Source organism: Octopus sinensis, linkage group LG5 (genome assembly GCF_006345805.1).
Source record: "Octopus sinensis linkage group LG5, ASM634580v1, whole genome shotgun sequence".
Classification (NCBI taxonomy): domain Eukaryota; kingdom Metazoa; phylum Mollusca; class Cephalopoda; order Octopoda; family Octopodidae; genus Octopus; species Octopus sinensis.
Genome location: NC_043001.1, coordinates 45,930,483 through 45,950,559, shown reverse-complemented (window position 1 = coordinate 45,950,559; position 20,077 = coordinate 45,930,483). Strand labels below are relative to the sequence as shown.

The window sequence follows — 20,077 nt, the reverse complement described above, 5'->3', positions numbered from 1 at the left end:
ATGATACAAGCTTTCTGTTTTAAAGTGATCTAAATAAAACCTACCATCAAAATTTTCTGTAATTTATGTTCCAAATATCAGCTTAACGATGACGAAATTATTTTACTAAATTCTTGATTACTTTCAAACTTAAGTGGTATATTTTGACAGAAATATGGTTAAGAAAAGGACTAAAGAGAGCTCTAGCACTACACATTGAAATGAAGCTATTTCTTATGAAATTTCGTATCCAAAAGTTGGAGCAGTTATAGTTCTAAGGCTGAGATGCATGTGTTTGTTTGTGTTACTGTCTATATGTGAACGACTTTCTGTATGTCATTTATTGGTTTATGAAAGTAATGCCATTTGATATAACATTAACAGCTTAAGCTGGAAAATTATTTTAAAATAATTTTTGAATCAATGTAGAGTCATGTTTCCTTTAAAGACTATATTCAAGTTATGCATGAATGAATTAACGGACAATGTTTATTATTGTTTTTCCTTGAGGTTAAATTACAGCTACATGGTCTGTGATATTGCAGTGAAGTACTTACACACACATGCGCTTATGTTTATATGTATATAAATAGTGTCAAGGCAAGGCAATAGTAACTCATACACACACAATGGGTTTCTTTTCAGTTTCTGTCTAGCAAATCTATTCACAAGGCTTAGGTCAGCCTGGAGCTATAATAGCAGGCATTTGCCCAAGATGACACACACAGTGGGACTGAACTTGGGACCATGTGGTTGGGAAACAAACTTCTTACCACACAGTTACACCTGTGCCTATACACACAGCTATGCCTCCACCTATTCTGTTATTCTTCTACTTGTTTCAGTTATTTGACTGCAGCCATGCTGGAGCACCACCTTTGGTCGAGCAAATCGACCCCAGGACTTATTCTTTGTAAGCTTAGTACTTATTCTATCGGTCTCTTTTGCCAAACCGCTAAGTTACGGGGACGTAAACACACCAGCGTCGGTTGTCAAGCGATGTTGGGGGTACAAACATATACACATACATATATACACACACACATATATATATATGACAGGCTTCTTTCAGTTTCTGTCTACCAAATCCACTCACAAGGCTTTGGTCGGCCTGAGGCTATAGAAGACACTTGCCCAAGGTGCCATGCAGTGGAAATGAACTCAGAACCATGTGGTTGGTAAACAAGCTACTTACCACACAGCCACTATATATGCATAAACATGAAGGCTTAATCATACATGTTTATATATATATATATATATACACATGTTTTTATGCCTATACATACATGTGAATGCACAGGCATACACACACACACACACAGTTGTGGTATGAAGTTTGCATCCTAGCCATATGTTTCTCATTCAGTCACCTGAGACTTCTGCTGTAGCCCTGACCTTGTGAAAAGATTTGGTTGGCAAAAACTGAAAGCAGCCTGTGATGTGTGTGTGTGTGTGTGTGTGTGTGTGTGTGTGTGAGGGGGTATATATGCATGTATGTTTGTGTGTCTTTGTGTTTGTTCTCCTTCCACTTGACAACGGATGTTGGTTTGTTTGGATACCCTGTAACTTAGCAATTTGGCAAAAGTGATTGATAAAATAATACCAGACTTGAATAAAAATAAGTACTGAGCTCAATTTGTTTGACTTTAAAACCCTTCAAAGTGGTGCCCCCAAAGTGGTGCAGTTGTCCAAAGATTGAAACAAGTAAAAGATAAAGACATGCATATATACATACATATATACATGTTTTTTTCCCTACTAAAACAACATATTGTATTGTGTGTATGAGAAATAGTGAGAAGGCGGTCAGCTCATGTTGTACTGTTGTTTGTGTTTGTGACAATCAGAGGAAGGCATACAGGGACAGAAAATCAAAATGAGAGAAAGGACAAGAGTTTGGGAACATATGTACCCATTTTCTAGCTTCATCAATTAAGTCAGTAATAAAATTAACCTATATTTTTCTACTAAAGTCAACATTATTTTTTGTTCATGTTGTTGATGTTGTTGTTGTCAAAATCTCAAAACTAGATCAAATTTCTCATACTCCATCATCATCATCACCATCATTACCATCATCACCATCATCATCATTATCATCATCATGAACAAACACATCCCAGTTTCTGGAGTGGAGCAGGGGAAATGGCAATGCTCATTTTTTTCCCTTCTTCTACTACTGTTGTTGTTTTTTCTTGTTAATTAGGAATTATCTTATTGTCCTTGAGTAAATTGTCTATACAGTTTAAATACACTACATCTGTTTTATTGCCATTGTTACTGTTCACATTGTTTTTAATTCTGAATTGAAAATGAAAGCCATTTTAGAGAATTAGAGGTTAGTCTATTATAGAAGTGTTGGCAGGGGTAAGAGTGAACTGAAATAAGGAAGCAGGTCACAGTTTTTGAAATGCTATTGAATCTTTGAATTAAATTAAAATATTTAGGGAGGAAGGTTTGCCTTTGTGAGCTTAGCTTTTTCTTTTCTTTTTCTTTTATTTTATTGGTTTCAGTCATTGGACTACAGCAATGCTGGGGCAGCATTTTTAAGGGTTCTGTTGAACAAATTGACCGTGGCACTTATTTTTAAGCCTGATATTTATTCTATTGGTCTCATTTGCCAAACTACTAAGTCACATGGGTGTAAACAAACCAACACCAGTTGCCAAGTAGTGGTAGAAGACAAATGCAAAGACACACACACACATGACAAGCTTCTTTCAGTTTCCATCTACCTGATCCACTCACAAGGCTTTGGTTGACCCAGGGCTGTAGTAGGAGAAACTGGCTCAAGGTCCTGTACAGTAGGATTGAACCTGAAACCATGTCATTGGGTAAACAAAAACTTTTAGTTTCCACTTTTTATCCCCAAACAGAAATTTTGCATAGCTCTTGTCTGTTAGGTAGCACCCCTCACCATACCCAGTTTCTACAACTAGCAAAGTACAGTTGTAATCTTAGTTTCAGTTACTAATTAATATCCCTTTATCAGCCATTTGCATGGATCAGATGTGGTTTAAGTGGATATATGATTCTTTCGTTTATTTATTTGGTTGATTGACTTAGTTGGTGGTGGGGACAGAAAATTTTTTAGTGAAAGCAATTGAATATGTCATATTATTTTACTTATTGCCAAGGAAACAAAAAAAAAAAAACCTTTGCTATCCTAGCTTCTGGTGAATTTACAAGGGGGGTACTGAAAAGTTCTTGGCTTTAAGGACATCACAAAAGGCCTGGTTGGAGACCCAACCTTCCAAGTTCTTTTACAGGGCTTAGAAAATCTGAAGCACTGTTGCAATAAATGTATGAATCTGAGAGGAGAATATCTATATATATAAAACTGTAGTTGTGTGAGTGTCTGTCCCCTTCGATTTAGTTTCCTAACTACTCCCACATTTTGCGGTGCAGTTTAACCAAATTCGGGTATCTTATAGTCGTGATTCATATTGAGCCCGTCTGAGTATTAGCGCGCGTCTACGATGAGTCTACGATTTAAAAAATAATTTAACATCATTTTTTATTCCATTTTAATGCATAATTTTTCGTGTGTCGATGGCGGCGGAGTTGGCGTCCATGGTCACACCTGCACCTGTTTGCTTCTCCCCCTTCTTCCCTCCCTCGTGAAGCTGTGGGGAAGGGAGTGTAAGGAAATCAACGTTGTAAAGCATTGTCAAGGAGACCAGCGTTCTTTTAGAACAACGACTTCATGGCTTGAAGACACCAAAACAGAAATGGCTAAGAAAGCCCGAATTGGCATCTATAAGGGAAGTAACTCTCTAAAAATGCTTATATAGTTATTTCCCTTACAAACCCGAGCAACGCCGGGCGATACTGCTAGTGTTGAATAAAATCATAATTAACTGATTTTCTGTTACCCAAAGCCAGGAACTTTTCAACGACCCCCCCGTAACAACCTTCAGCTGAAATCCTTCCTCCTCTTCTTTTTCGGTTTCTGTTGATCACATGATGATCACACATGGAAACTCTGTTTACCTCCTTAAACATGTTGATATTGCATCAAAAAAATAAATAAGGCCCACTGGTTTCTTAGTTGTTCAAGCCCACAAATAATTCTTCTTTGCCTACATTTTTACATAGCTGTGTGGTTAAGAAGCTTGCTTTACAACCACATGGTTTCATGTTCAGTCCTACTACTTGAGTGAGCGTCTTCTATTGGAACTCCTGGTCAACCACTGCCTTGTGAGTGAATTTGGTAGATGGAAACTATGTGGAAGCCTGACATGTGTATGTGTGTGTCATCATCATCATTATCATCGTTTAATGTTTTCTATGCTGGCATGGGTTCGATGGTTTGACCAGAGCTGGTAAGGCCAGGGACTGCACCTGGTTCCTTTGTCTGTTCTGGCATTGTTTCTACGACTGGATGCTTTTTATGTGGCACCAACACAGGTGTTTTATGGCACCAGTATCAATTCTGCTGTGTTGGACAGGTCTTCTCGAGTACAGCAATGTACTCTTCTTGAGTACAACAATGCACCAGATGTGTGTTTGTGTCTGTGTTTGCCCCTCACACTCATCTGCTTAACAACTAGTGTCAGTTTGTTTTACATCCCCATAACTTAGTGGTTCAGCAAAAGAGACCTATAGAATAAGTACCAAACTTAAAACAAAAAATGGAAGTACTGGGGTTGACTTGTTTGACTAAAATCTTTCAAGGCAAGTGATCCAGCATGGCCACAGTCCAATGACTGAAATGAGCAAAAATTAAATGATACACTTTGGTATTATATTGCTTGCGCATTTGGATGCACTTTTGAACTTTCAGGGAGACTGCATATCCCTTATGAAATAATCCTTCACCACATACCACATAACCATTATAAAAAAACATTTCTGCCAAATTTCTACACCATCACACTAATACCACTACTGTCTCCCTCTCTCCCTCTCTCTCACACACACACACACACACACAAACAGTTAATTCTACCACCAAACGCCAACACTAGCATCATCACCACTACACTCACTATCACCATCTCCACCAACACCACTGTCATTGCCACCACCAACACCATCATACCACCACCAACCAGAACAAGCACCCACTGCACCAGTGCAACTCCTAACCACCTAAACTAATTCAATCATCAAAAGCCCATGCCGCCACCACCACCTTAACATGCACTACTACAACTGCTACTATTGCCGTCACTGCTGTTACAACACTTTATTTGATACTATAATTTACATTAAATATGAAATACACAAAGCACTATATAGATATCTGTTTAATATATTTTAAAATGTTACGTATAGGCTCAAGCATGGCTGTGTGGTAAGAAGCTTGTTTCCCAACCACATGGTTCTGGGTTCAGTCTCACTGCATGGCACCTTGGGCAAGTGTCTTCTACTATAGCCTTGGGTAGACCAAAGCCTTGTGAGTGGATTTGGTAGATAGAAACTGAAAGAAGCCTGTTGTACATATATATATAAATGTATGTATATATAAATCATCATCATCATCATCATCGTTTAACGTCCGCTTTCCATGCTAGCATGGGTTGGATGGTTCAACTGGGGTCTGGGAAGCCCGAAGGCTGCACCAGGCCAGTCAGATCTGGCAATGTTTCTACAGCTGGATGCCCTTCCTAACGCCAACCGCTCCGTGAGTATAGTGGGTGCTTTTTATGTGCCACCGGCACAGGTGCCAGACGAGGCTGGCGAACTGCCACACTCGGATGGTGTTTTTTACGTGCCACCGGCACGGAGGCCAGGCAACGCTGGCACGACTACGATCGAATGGTGTTTGTTACGTGCCGCCAGCATGGAGGCCAGTCGATGCGGTACTGGCTACGGCCACGTTCGGATGGTTTTCTTATGTGCCACCGGCACTGGTATCACAAAACTACAAATTCCATTGATGTTCATCGATTTTGATTTGATTCTTTATAAATGTATATGTATATATAAATGTATGTGTATATATAAATGTATGTGTATATATAAATGTATGTGTATATATAAATGTATGTGTATATATAAATGTATGTGTATATATGAATGTATGTATATATATACATGTATGTATCTATAAATGTATGTGTATATATAAATGTATGTGTATATATAAATGTATATGTATATATAAATGTATATATATATATATGTGTGTGTGTGTGTGTGTGTGTGTGTGTGTCTGTGTTTGTCCCCCCCAGCATTGCTTGACAACCGATGCTGGTATGCTTATATCCCTGTAACTTAGCACTTCAGCAAAAGACACTGATAGAATAAGTACTAGGCTTACAAAGAATAAGTCCTGGGATCAATTTCTTCGACTATAGACGGTGCTCCAGTAAAAAAAAAATAAAAGAATGTTAATTTTTAGCAAGGTTTTCTTCAAAATATTTTTTTTGTAAATATATATATTTTGTTTCAATCTGTACATTAAAAAAAAATTTGTAGAATATTCCAAAATATAGTTTATAAAATTCCTTTCAAATTTGTTTTATTTTGCTGTTTAAGAGAGAATTCCTTCTGTTTATTCTACCAGAACTATATGAGTCTGCACTATTACATTCAGTAATTTAATGCGAATTTCTCTTAAAAAAACTATCGAAGGCAGCTGTCACTGCATCTCATACTACTAGAATAGTTTTTACTTAAGGGTCTTAGAGAGGGTTTCAAATTCTTGGGAGGTAAATCTTTTTTTAATTCTAGTTTTGAATTTAAGAAACGCATTCATATGTGTGAATGTGTCTCGTAAGTGTAATTTTATGCACGGTGGTCTTGATATGTGAATGTTTTTCTTGTCTGTTTTGTGTGTATTGTGCTTTGGGTGTTTTGGGGGTGTTTGTGCTATACAAGTGTGTTAGGTCTGTGAAGTGTTTGGTATGTGATATCTATTTCTGATATCACTATAACTACTAACTTTTACCATCATCATCATCACCACCACCACCACCTCGACCACCACTGTTTCAACCACTGACACCAAAATTACCCCTACTACCATCACAGTCTCCACCCACCCCCTCATCCCTTCTAACTCTCCAGAGAAGGGTGAATGCAAAGTATCAGTTTTTGGAACCAAACAGTAGTAACCAAGGAAATAGACAGTGGGAGGAGGAGGAGGAAAGGAGTGGGTAGGAGTAAGGAGATAGGCACAAGGCGGTAGGATAATTTTGAACTGAAGAATTCTCTACAGGATTTAAAAGTTAGACTTTTAGACTTGATATTTTGATACTGAAACTATACAAACATGCTTTGAATTTATATTTATAGATTTTGGCAGGTCAGGCATTTGATTTGTTTTTTTTTCCAATGACTTGACAAATTCTAAAAACTTTTGGGTGTGTTTAAAAGGTTATTTTTCAACAACCCCACTTTTTTTCTTATTTTGGTGTGTAATATCTCAATGGTCATTAGATTTGTTTAAAAACATACTCCATATTTATTCTATTTTTATTTTTATAGTTAAATTTAAATATCTTTATCCAAATATCTTTTCTCTAATAAACAAAACATCATTGACATTCATGCAATTCTTGTTACTAAAATGGATTACTTTACATAGGCAGAAATATGCATATACAGACCTCAATAGAATTTGCAAATTTATCAAAACATGTATTTGAACACAAAACAAAAACCAAATTTTCAAAACAACCATCATTATCATCATTGTTTTAACAGCTACTTTTTCATATTTAAGTGGGCTCAGATGAGACTTTTTTGAAGTAGAATGTTTCCCTTTCTGATGCTAATCTTCATCTGTTTCTTAGTAAGGTACTAATCCACTAGTCTATCAAACAGCAAGAAACCCAGACATACTTTTGCGGAAGACTGCAAATAAACGACACTGTATGAATGGTGAGGCTTTTGTTTACAGTCATCACACACATGACAAGATGGGGGAGAATATGCAGTCAATCACATGCACATAGACAACAGGATTCTTCCAATTTCCTTCAGCCAATTTCACTTACAACATATTGGTCAACCTGCAGCAGTTGCAGAAGATGCCAACTAACAGTGTCTACACAGTGGGATTGAGCCCCTAACTGTGTAGTTCCAAGGTGAGCTTCTTAACCCTGCTGAGCCATGCCTGCACTCATAAATCTTAATTGTTTAAAATTGAAAATTTCCTATCTGAGACCTATTAAATTAAAATAATTGTTTGCCATGTTGACACAATGCGTTGAAAGATAATATTAGCTGAGTTATCACCAATACATAACTGTTATTTAACCTTTAGCACATTGTGAGCACATCATGTCACCATATGAGTTTTCTCCCCTCTCAATATAACACAATGCACCTTCAGCTACAGGGGAGAAAACTCATGATGACATGATGCACTAAGCATGCTAAAGGTTAATGCATCAAGGCCAGAAAGATGAAAAGCAAAGTCAACTTCACTCAGCAGGATTTGAACTGAGATCATAAAAGGATCTAAATTAGCCATGGGCAGCTTGTGGCTCTCCTAATGAAAAATTACCTTAAATTCTTTTAGTAGTGCAATCTGCCTGATGATGAGCCATGTCTCATGCAGCCTGTCTCTCAAAAGGGGTTTACCCATGCTTAATCTAAAGAATAATGTGAAGCAGTTTATGTAACACTTCGCCGTATCTCTGATATATCCTTTAAGATGTGTATAGGTATAGGCATGGCAGTGTGGTAAGTAGCTTGTTTCCCAACCACATGGTTCTGGATTCAGTCCCACTGTGTAGCACCTTGAGTAAGTGTCCTACTATGGCCTCGGTCAACCAAAGCCTTATGAGTGGATTTAGTAGATGGAAACTAAGCAAAGCCAATTGTGTGTGTGTGTATCTTTGTGTCTCCTTGTCCACCCCACCACCGCCACCACTGCTTGACAAAAAGTCTTGGTGTGTTTACGTCCTTGTAACTAAGCAGAATAAGTACCAGGCTTTAGAAAAAAAAAGTACTGAGTTGATTCATTCAACTAAAAATTCTTCAAGGTGGTAACAAGTATAAAATAATAATACAGTTTTAGTTTTTTTTTTTTTAGGGGGGAGGTTGTCTCCATTACTAAGTAAAGGCAAAGTGGCAAGTATAAAAACTTATGGTAACCATACTTTATTTTCTCATGACATATATAATTACAATGGAATGGATAGATTACTGGCAGGATTTGAAACCAGGTTGCATGCACAGCTTGTTGCCACCTCAAACTGATACATCTCTACTATAGCACATCACTCTTTTTCTTTTAAATAGATGCCAAACTGGGATTGCTGTTTTAGCCCCAGGTCATCTTTGATTAAGAAGACATAATGATTAAAAGCTTCCCTGTCGTATTCTGTTCAGACAGTCATTCTGGAACCATAGTTTCCAAACTGTCTTTCTTTTTCTTTTTCTTTTTTTTAAAGACACTAATGTGTGATTGAAAGGAAGTTTGGCTCCATTAATTATGGGTTTTTTCGGGCATGGTTATATGGTAAGAATTTTAGTTCCCAGCCACGTGGTCTCAGCTTCAATTCCATTGCACGGCACTTTGGACAACTGTCTTCTACTATAGCCTTGTGAGTGAATTTTATTGATGAAACTTGAATGAAACCGTGTGTGTGTGTGTGTGTGTGTGTGTGTGTGTTAGTTACTGTCTTGTTAGCTTGACTTTATATGATAGTTATCACTGTCATACATGCATTGTGCTTCATTTTCATGAAAAACATATCTGGTCATGGGGGATATTACCATGCTTGGAAACAAGTGGGGGTTAGCAACAGGAGGGGCATCCAGCTGTAGAAAATTTGCCTCTATAAATTTCATTTAATTCTTGCAGACATAGAAAGTGAATGTTAAAACAATGATGATGATGATGATGATGACAACACAGGAAATTTTTAATGAACAGATTCAGTTTGTTTATTAGCTAGATGAAATGACTATCCTGCTGTGGAGTGGGGTATTCAGAAAGTATGGTAACCATAACTATGATAGAGTGAGAAAAGTACAGGGAGCTATTACCTTTTGCCAATATAGGATTCTCTCTCTGAGCAAAGGTTTGTTTGTATGATGCATTGTGTACAAACTACAATCCTGATAGTGGTGGAACATGGGCACTGAATGCAAGGATGGGCAAAAGTTGGAAAGAAAGCATGATGTATAATGTTAGTGTGCATGAATGATGTGGCACAGACAAACTGAGGGAAAACTGGGTATAAGAGGAATCTTAGAGTGTGTGCATGTCGATGGTGATAGACAGGTGGGGTGAAGAAGTGTCAGAATATCCAAATGGAAGGAACCTGTTGAAGAAGAATACATGGGTAGAAAGTTGATCTCAGGAAGCTGAACCTTACACAGAAAATGACAAAGGAACACAGCAAGTGGCAGGATGCTGTATTGGAAAGGACCTGTTCAACCCGTACAAGCATTGTAAAATGATGATGATGATTACAGTGGTGGCAGCAGTGATGAAGATCTCTCACCGACACAAGAAAGTCTGTTATGTAACTATATAAAAATATTTCCAAATTTTAGAAACTTCTTACTATTTTCTCAGTTGCAAAAGAAAAAAGAAATTTTTTTTAAGTTATTGTTTCCCTGAAATAATTTCTTAGGATCAAGGTCTCAGGTTTGTTGTGGAAATAAAATTGTTTGAGGAATGATTAGCAGCTTTGCAGATCTGAACCTATGTTAGCTTTGAAACATATTAAAATGACACCAATTATAATGATGATGATGATAATGATGAAATATGATACTGTATAATATTGTTTGTTATCTTGACACACATCTTTGAGATTGCAAGGACATTACCACTGCTAATGGGGTTGTTTTTGTTGTTTATGGCATTATTATAAATGTTATTTTTGTTGTCCGTTGCTGTTATTGTGTTTTGCTGATGTCGCAATAAATTGTTACTTAAAATATGAATACCAGAAAATGATAAACATACATATATCTATGCAGAAATCTTTCACACACATCACGTGCATGTGAGTGTGGGGACAGAGCGGCAAGAACAAGCAAAGATAAAGACTTAAAAAGCTTTTTTCATAACCAGCAAGTCCTAGGTTCAGTCCTATGGCATGGCATCATGGGCAAGTGTCTCTCATTAGAGCCTCAGATCAACCCAAGCCTTGTGAGAGAAATTGGCTAGACAAGGACTGTTTATAAAGTCTGTCAGATGAACTCTACTTGTAATTCAAAGGTGATGTATCAGCGTGACTCTATAGTAATACATGACAATGCATTGTCACATATTACTATTGTATCATGCTGATTCAGTCTGAGAGTTATATTAAACCCATATGCTTGCTGAATTAACTCAGCCACTTACACATCAATTTAGTGAGTAGGTAGTTAATTTGAATCAACAACTGAATGCTCATAGTTTAAAACAACAGAAGATCCATCACCATATATATATATATACTCCTCATACACAAATAAATATACGTATATACCAAAAAATAAAATAGGAACTAGTTTTCTTCTGTATTTAATTTTGTCAGCCCTCTCTTGTAACCAAAATTATTCCACTCTGACCCAATTCTGTTTTACCCCTCTGTTTTTGTTCTACCCCAGATTCCACTGAATTCCAAATTCTATTAAGTACTACTGCTCTCTTTGTATAACCTACCCTATATGTGTGTGTGTGTGCGTGTGTATAGTGAATCCAAACAAGAAAAAACAATAATGCAAGGATGTGGTACAAGTACTGTATTATTAGATGCTCAGGAATGGAAGGAAAGAGGATTTAACATTTCGAGCAAAGCTCTTCTTCAGAAATAGAGGCAAGTCCAAAGGAAGGGAAGACGGAGGAAGAAAATTGCCAACAATACATACACAGTTATATATATATATATATATATATATATATATATGCTAGGTTGCTTTTGTTGTAACTTGATAAATCAAGCAAATAAATGACTAAAATATTACAAAACTTTTGTCTCAACACAATTTATATATGGTTGGATGGACTTTTATTGCTGGTTAACTCGAAGTCAGTTCTGATAAGGAAATGGACAGTCTGTCTGATTTTCAGATGATATATTCAGGACTACATTATTCAATGTGTCTTAAATTTAGTAAGAAGGAGATTTAACCCTTTCGTTACCATATTTATTTTGAGATGCTCTGTTGTTCTTTCAATTTCTTTAAATATAACAAAGAATTTAGTAAAATAATTTAGTTATCATTCAGCTAGTGTTAGGAACATAAATTGTGACTAAGGTTTGGTGACAGATTTTAATTCAGAACTTATGAAAACAAGACATTTGTACTACAGAGTCAGAGGCGGTTTCAGGCAGGTTGGTATCGAAAGGGTTAAGAGGAAGACGGCTGCTGTTTTTGAAGATCAAGTAACCATACAAACCTCTCTTTTTAGTTTGTGTGTGTGCACATGCGCATGCACATTTCTCCAATTTTAAATGTAAATGTATGAATATTATATCTCTTCTAGGTGTAAAATAGTAAAAATAAATGGGAAAAATTCCTACAAGTTTTGTACCAAACTTTCACATTGAAGGAAGAATGAACAAGAGGACAGAAGTTTTCTCCTTCCCAAACTCTTGATATCACAACTCTATACTGCAAGTTTGGCATTTAAAAGCCTTCCTATATTCCATTGTTTTATGAAAATTACCGAAAAATTTTATCAAATCTCTCTTTGATCCCTGTAAATGATATCTATATATATATATATGCTACTTTCTAAATTTTCCAAAGTTTGAAACTCAAATTAGGAACTTTGGAATATACAGTAAAAATGGATTTGGCAATAAAAAGTGGTTGTCTTTGCAGTCAGTGGTTCTCAACCAGGGTTCATGTGGCCCCTGAGGGTCCATATAAAATTTTTGGGGGCCCACACCACAAAATAGTAAATTGGGGATCCACAATAGTATTTTAAGGGCCCGTGAAAAAATTTTACTTTAGATGTATGTACACAAGTTAATGTGTGAAAACAAAATAGGAATATTGAAAGAAGTTCCTATAAAACTAGTTTTTAATCATTGAACTGCTATGGGGGTCCACCAGAATAAATTAGTAATCAAAGAGGTCCGTAGATAGAAGAAATGGTTGAGAATTCCTTGTTTAAATGGTCTAAAAAACAAAAATTGTAAACAAGTGAATAGAGACACTGTAGAGCAGAGAGGACTCTTTAGCCTTACCAGAGACAAGGTTACCCCTCTAGTACTGGTGACATGATAAAGTGTACTCAGTACACTAGAATGTGGTTGGCAAATGAACGGAAACAGCACCAGGCACAATAAAATGTACTTAGTACACCCTGTAAACTGGTTTGTGGTAGGAGGATACAGAGGCATAAAATACATGCCAAAAAATGGACTCTCTGAGCAAGATATACCAAACTATCAAGGAGTGCAGTAACTGACTAAGGACTTGGTCGACAACAATTTGTGCAATCCAGGCCAACATGGAAAAAGAAATGTAAGAATGATGACAATGATGATGAGTGTCATGGATTACATTTTTCTTTTTGTTGACTTGGTCTGGTGGAAGAAGATGTGTCTAGGCCTTCGTAATCTCTCTGAAAGTGGTGTAATTGATGTACTTAACATTTCCTTCTGAAGTGCTTCAAGTTGAGGTGAGAAAGCATACCAGGAGTGAATCCCAGTAACTCAACTTCCTAGTAAAGAAAGACAAGCTGAAGTGGTTAGTTAAGGAGTGGAGGTGGACACTATTAATAAAGAGAAGAGACATAAATATGATAAAAGTGCTTGATTGATGAAGACTCAAGATCAGTAAGTTCTACAGTCATCGTTGTTGTCATCATCATTTAACATCTTCTCTTCCATGCTTGCATGGGTTTAGTGAAATTTGTTGAGGCGGATTTTTTACAGCTTGGTGTCCTTCCTGTCACCAACCCTCACCTGTTTTCAAGCAAAAGTAACATTTCCCATGACCAGACATGTTTTTCATGGAAGATTGGAAGTGAAAGACACTACATGCCTGATGATGACATTCATTTACAACAATCACATGAAGTCAAAGCAAGGAGACAGTAACACAATCTGTACATATTTAGTATAAGGTTTTTTTAGGTTGCAGATGGCTGTGGCTTCAGTAGAAGATGAGTGAGGATGGTATCACTTCTGTAAAAGCAGACGTTGCTGAATGTGACAGCAAGTAGATTGATGTATACAAGGAAAAGCAGTGGGGAAGAAAGTCAACCATTAGGACACACCAGTGCTGATGGTGCACTTTGGCAGAAAGCCATAGATCTGAGATATGAGAAAGACTGAGCCCATAAATAGGTAATTTTGCCAGAAGATTCATTCATGTATGTATATGAGGTTGATTTCATCAGCTATACCTTCTCCCCTAAAATATAAGACCTTGTGCTAGTCTAAAAATTATTATTAAGGGAGCGAATTGATAGAACTGGTGTGTGTTGTGAAATATCTGAAATACTTATGGTGATTGGTTGTTCTGTTAAGCACACTCAATAAATCTTGTCTGGTTTAGTGGAAAAATTCAAACTGATAAAGAAGAAATCCATTAGTGATCCAGTTTTTGATCGAGGAGATTATCATGCTTGTATTAATCAAAGGGAGATAAGATTATAGTCAACAGTTGGCAAAGTTTATATTAGTTATCTTATAAATGTACTTGGAACAAAAGGAACAGGCAAGCTGCCATCTGAATCATGGTTTCTATGACCAAGGCGGTAAAGCTGTATTTGACTGTATACACAGATGGGTTCTCTGTAGCCATGGAAGCTAATGACATGTAACCATAAAATCATAGCCATCACTTGCAAGCAAGTATGACTCATTAGCATATACTATGCTTTTACTAATTGTTTTAGGCACTTACCTAGCCAGGAGCAGGTGTAGACACTTTCTAAGTTCTCTCACCTTTGATCCTGCAGGATATAACAGCTGAGGAAGAAATGGATGCACCAGCCTGCAACACTCTTTTGCAGCTGAGTAAACTGAATGTTTTGCTGAGGGACACAGTGCACTGCCTGATCCAGAAATTGAATACACTGTAATGGTCATGAGCCCAACTAGACCACATGCTTTTACTAAAGAAATACCAAACAGGATTATCTAATAATAACAATATGTGTTGTAGTGATTCAGCTAATGCAACCACAAAGAAAAAAAAAAGGAAATTTTGGATATTTTCTTATTCAAATGTTAGACAATTTTGCATCCTCTCAAATTTGTTATTTAAACAGGCTATATCTGGTTCAAATATTCTACCCATATTACATTCAAACCAGCCTGATCTGGCCTCTCACATCTACCCCCACAATATCATTCTAGAAATAAACAAGCACATCATTGAAATCTCATAGCTATGGGATAATGCATAATTTATTCAAAACAATGTGAATAAATAAGCTTATATTTAACAGAGCAATCTAAATGTTTAAGTTTTAATGTAGCCATTTATGTGCTAGTGAAAATGTTCAACTCCAAACAAGTTGTAACAGTTTGTCTAGAATGCATATATCCTTATCTTATGTTTGCTGACAATAGAACAATTTTTGCTGATGCTGAAAATATCAAGGAGCTCCTGAGAGGTAAACAAAATATAGTTTTGTAATTTAATCTTAATACCAATGCTCATGAGACGAGTGCCTCTGTTAAAAATCATTAAGAGTAGTGTGTGTGTGTGTGTGTGTATGTCACAAGTTACTGCATTTAAATAATTTGGATCAAATATAGAAGAAAAACAAAATTACAGCATCATTAGATATGAAAAAAGAATTGGTTTAGCATCTTCGGTTTGTGGATTTCTTATATTAGCATGTTTAGTAGGGAAGATTCTTCTCATACTTGAAAATCCACATTTAGCAATGTGTGCAGTAGAAGAGATTGAATAATTCAAAACAGAGGATTGATCATGTGATCTCCAGGTCTTCTTGACACTATATGTTTTGTCATTTTACTAGGGTATTTTTTTTTCTTCTTTGAACTGTAGTTGTAGTTCAACCCTGGGTCAGCTCAGATGGAGCAAATTTATGATCAATGGTATTCTGATTTCTAAAATTGCAAGAATCCTTCAGTGTGACACTTTGGTTCCATTTCTCTATGATTGTAATTGACTACATCTTTAGGCAAAGTCTTGACCCCCATCCAAAACAAAAGCCTCACCATCAAGCAAATGTGATCAAGATATCAACAGAGCTTGCATCTTTCCAACCTTGTCCATATACTCACAGAGTTGAAATGCTGTTTGATTTTTTTTCCATCATAGAATTTCCATCATCCTTCCTTCCTTCCTTCCTTATTCATCTATCACCCCTTCCTTTCTCATTCATGTATTGTGACAGAGAAAAACACAAGAGTATTATTATAGTAGATAGTTTCAATTTTTTGGCACATGGCCAGTAGTCTTTTAGAAGGAGGTACTTATTTTACTGACCCTTGAAGGAATGAAAGGCAAAGTCAGTCTCAACTGTAAACCCAGGATGATATAGGACAAGGTGGTGAAGCATGATCTTCAGATCTTGGGTCTCATGGAGCTGATGACAAGTGATTGAGACCTTTGGCGATTTGCTGTGCTTGAAAATACGTCAAGCCAAATGAAATCATAGTTGTGACAGATAAAAGGCACCCACTACACTCTTGGAATAGTTGGTATTCATAGGGAAGGCAACCAACCATAGAAATCAAGCCAAATCAAACTGGAGCCTGGTACAGCTCTCTGGCTTGCCAGTCTCAGTCAAACCATCTAATCCATGTCAGCATGGAAAACGAACACTAAATTATGATGATGATAAACATAAAGAACTAGAAGAAATGCTACTAAATATTTTGTTTGACCCACTAATGGTTCTACCAGCTCACTGCCTTATTATTACTATTATTAATAATAATTGCTTCAAATTTTGATGTAAAATCAGCTATTATAGGGAGAGGGGTTAGTTGATTACGTCTACCACAGTTCTTGATTGGTACTTTATTTTATTTACTCAAAAAGATGAAAGACAAACTTGAACTCAGAACATTAAGAGCCAGAAGAAATTCTACTAAGCATTTTGTTTGATTCTCTCCAGCTCATTGCAATAATAATAATAAAGAAACATCTAGACACTTTGGAAATACCCTACAATCTTAGTCTATTGCAAAAATCCGTTTTACTGGGAACTGCACACATCTTTGTAAAGTATTGTATGTCTGAGGTCCTTGTTGTGACTTGACAGACAATATAAACCCCTGGTACACGCAATACCTTCAATCTACAACATCACAGTATTGGATACTGCATGACATCTTCAGTAATAATGATATCAGAATTTGGTACAAAGCCAGTAGGTTTGGGTAGGGAGTGGTCGATTACATTGACCCCCAGTGTTAAACTGGTACTTTTTTTATTAACCCGAAAGAATGAAAGGCAAAGTCAATCTTGGCAGAATTTGAATGCAGAACGGGGATAGTTGAAATGTTGCTAAGCATTTTACCTGGCAAGCTAATGATTCTGCCAGCTTGCCGCTTCAATAATAATAATAATGGTTTCAAGTTTTGGCACAAGGCCAGTAATTTTAGAGTGAGGTCTTTGTTGATACCATCGACCCCAGTTCTTGTTTAGTGTCTCACATATTCTAGAAATAAAGCCAAAAAGTGGGGAATATATGCGTTTAAATATATTTTCCTCCTTACTATCACCACTTCACCATCACTACTTGTATAACAACATCTACTAGAGTGGAGAAGACAAACCTGCTCCTATAATCACTACCTTAGGTACCATGGGACCACTGTTGTAAATTAGTTTTATCTAAATTGCATAAAGTCTATTGTGTTGTAGCTAATTAATTGATCTATGTGGTAGCAGTAGCAGTGATGGTGGTGGTGGTTGTGATTCTAGTGAACTGATTAATTTTTTTGCTGTATCACTTCATTCATAATATACATACTTATACAACTTATACAATTATGTATGTTGATTAATATATGGCCCAGTGGTTAGGGCAGCGGACTTGCGGTTGTAGGATCACGGTTTCGATTCCCAGACCGGGCGTTGTGAGTGTTTATTGAACGAAAAACACCTAAAGCTTCACGAGGCTCTGGCAGGGGGGGGGGGTCCCTGCTGCACTCTTTTGCCACAACTTTCTCTCATTCTTTCTTCTGTTGGCCTGCTCACTTAGTCAGCGGGGTGGCGTCATTTGAAGGCTAAAACAATGTGAAATGCATTGTAACCAGCGATGTGTAACAACATCTGATAGCCTGGTCGGTCACAGTGATCACGGTGATATATATATATATATATGTATTCATCATCATCATCATTTAATGTTCACTTTGCCATGCTTGCATGGGTCAGATGGAATTTATTTGTGACAGGTTTTCTACAGTCGGACACCCTTTCTGTTCCCAACCTTTCTGTTCCCAACCCTTGCCTCTTTTTTCAAGTAAGGTAATATTTCCCCACAATCAGGTACGTTCACACAGAATATTGGAAATTAATGGTACTGCTTGTATGACTGACTCTTATTCACAGTTATCGCTCACTGTCAAGACAGGGAGGCGCAAACACACTCACACTTACACATATAAACAAGTACATATTGATATATGACAGGCTCCTTTCAGTTTCTGCCTGTCAAATCCACTCACAAGGCTCTAGTTGGCCCTTATCTTTAAAAAGAGATACTTTGCCTAAAGTGCCATGTGGTGAAACTGAAACCCAGAGCCATATGTCTGGAAAGAAAACCTCTTACTACACATGTTAGCATATATCCCCCACACACACAGAGTTTTATGCATGTAGCAGTAACAATTGAACATATCTTTGTGCACACAAGATACACCATAACTTGCTCCCTAGCAGTGGAGCTCCACTGATTTGATTACTGGAACATGGATAAACAGCAATTTGGCATATCACTAAAAAGTATGCTAATTCCTGGTGAACAACTATACCTGGAACTTTTTGCTACACAGGAATAATGACCTTATAAGGAGAATCAGATGGTGAGGTTACCTTTATGAAAATGCTTCTCCATCTACCCAATTCTAGACATTAATTCTCTATAACATAATGCAATAAAGTGTTCCCTAATAATCTGTCGTTGTTAAACATCTAATTGCACTTAGAACATCCCATGCAGAATTCTAAGTACCCACAATGGTGAAATGTACTTAGAAACTAATAATATAAATGTGTTTATAATAAGTAATTTCCCCCTCCCTGTGTGTGTGTGTGTGTGTGTTGAGAGAGATATATCACACATGTATACATATGTAGGGTAGTGGTGAGTACAGAGCCAAGTATAGAGCAGTATTGAGCCTATTGTTCATATCACTAAGTTCAAATTTCTCACAGTTGTTTTGTTGTTTCTGGACAGGATACTTTGTTCTACATTAGTTAGAGTCACTGTTTGAAATGGATATCACATCATCTGACTAGGAGTGTTACATATAATAGACTGGTATTTTATCCTAAAGAGGGTTATTCATCAGCCACTTCACATAATGAGCCTGAAGCTAAACACTAGCTCTTAGTAGTCCTTCAAGGATCGAGAAACATTTACACACACACACACACACACACACACACACACACATACATACACATGCAAAAATATTGGCTCTAACTTTGTAGAATATCAGGCAAAATTCCTTGAGGTATTTGGTTACTGTCTAAGTTCAAATCCCATCCAGACAGTTTTACCTTTCAGCCTCCTGTGGCTGATAAAATATCTAGCAGGTACATACTAGTATCAATATAATCTACTGACCTTTGAAGGCAGGACTGCAGCATGAACTCAAATGGTTCAAATGTGTTTGATCATAGGCCTACTGGATTAGAGCTGGCCCGAGGCTAAACACAACCAATAAATAAAAACCTTACCATTATTTTAATTAATCTTTGCTTAGTTTTTGATTATATTGTCAGTTATTTGAAAACACATAATTCGATTGTTAGAAATATGATCATAAAAATAAGTAAGGTGCCACATAGAATACAGACAGAATCCTCCATTCCTCTTCATTTTAATTCTTGAAACAATGTACAAGGGGTTTGTCATTTTTCTTTCTTTCAATTCTGTTACTCTCATTTCAAAATTAATCAAAGTACTGATAAAAGGACGTTTGAAATAGTGTCCAAAGCAGAAGAATCTAGAACTAAATCTAAGGTGGTCAAGTTGATAGGATTCTGGACAACCACTTGTTCATATCCT

The 20,077-nt window shown here is 36.8% G+C and overlaps 1 protein-coding gene across 1 annotated transcript in view; it reads left to right on the top strand.

Annotated features, from left to right (window-relative positions):
• Positions 1–20,077, top strand: part of LOC115211921 (CB1 cannabinoid receptor-interacting protein 1) — a 67,519-nt gene that overhangs the window by 25,311 nt on the left and 22,131 nt on the right. The window lies entirely within an intron of this gene.